Here is a 284-nt window from a genome sequence, read left to right on the forward strand (position 1 = left end):
TAGGGTTTGTGAGACTCTAGGGTTTGTGAGACTCTATAGGGTTTGTGAGACTCTAGGGTTTGTGAGACTCTATAGGGTTTGTGAGACTCTAGGGTTTGTGAAACTCTAGGGTTTGTGAGACTCTATAGGGTTTGTGAGACTCTATAAGGTTTGTGAGACTCTAGGGTTTGTGAGACTCTGGGGTTTGTGAGACTCTAGGGTTTGTGAAACTCTAGGGTTTGTGAGACTCTATAGGTTTTGTGAGACTCTAGGGTTTGTGAGACTCTAGGGTTTTCAGACTCCAG

Source organism: Austrofundulus limnaeus, unplaced genomic scaffold (assembly GCF_001266775.1).
Source record: "Austrofundulus limnaeus strain Quisiro unplaced genomic scaffold, Austrofundulus_limnaeus-1.0 Scaffold1798, whole genome shotgun sequence".
Classification (NCBI taxonomy): domain Eukaryota; kingdom Metazoa; phylum Chordata; class Actinopteri; order Cyprinodontiformes; family Rivulidae; genus Austrofundulus; species Austrofundulus limnaeus.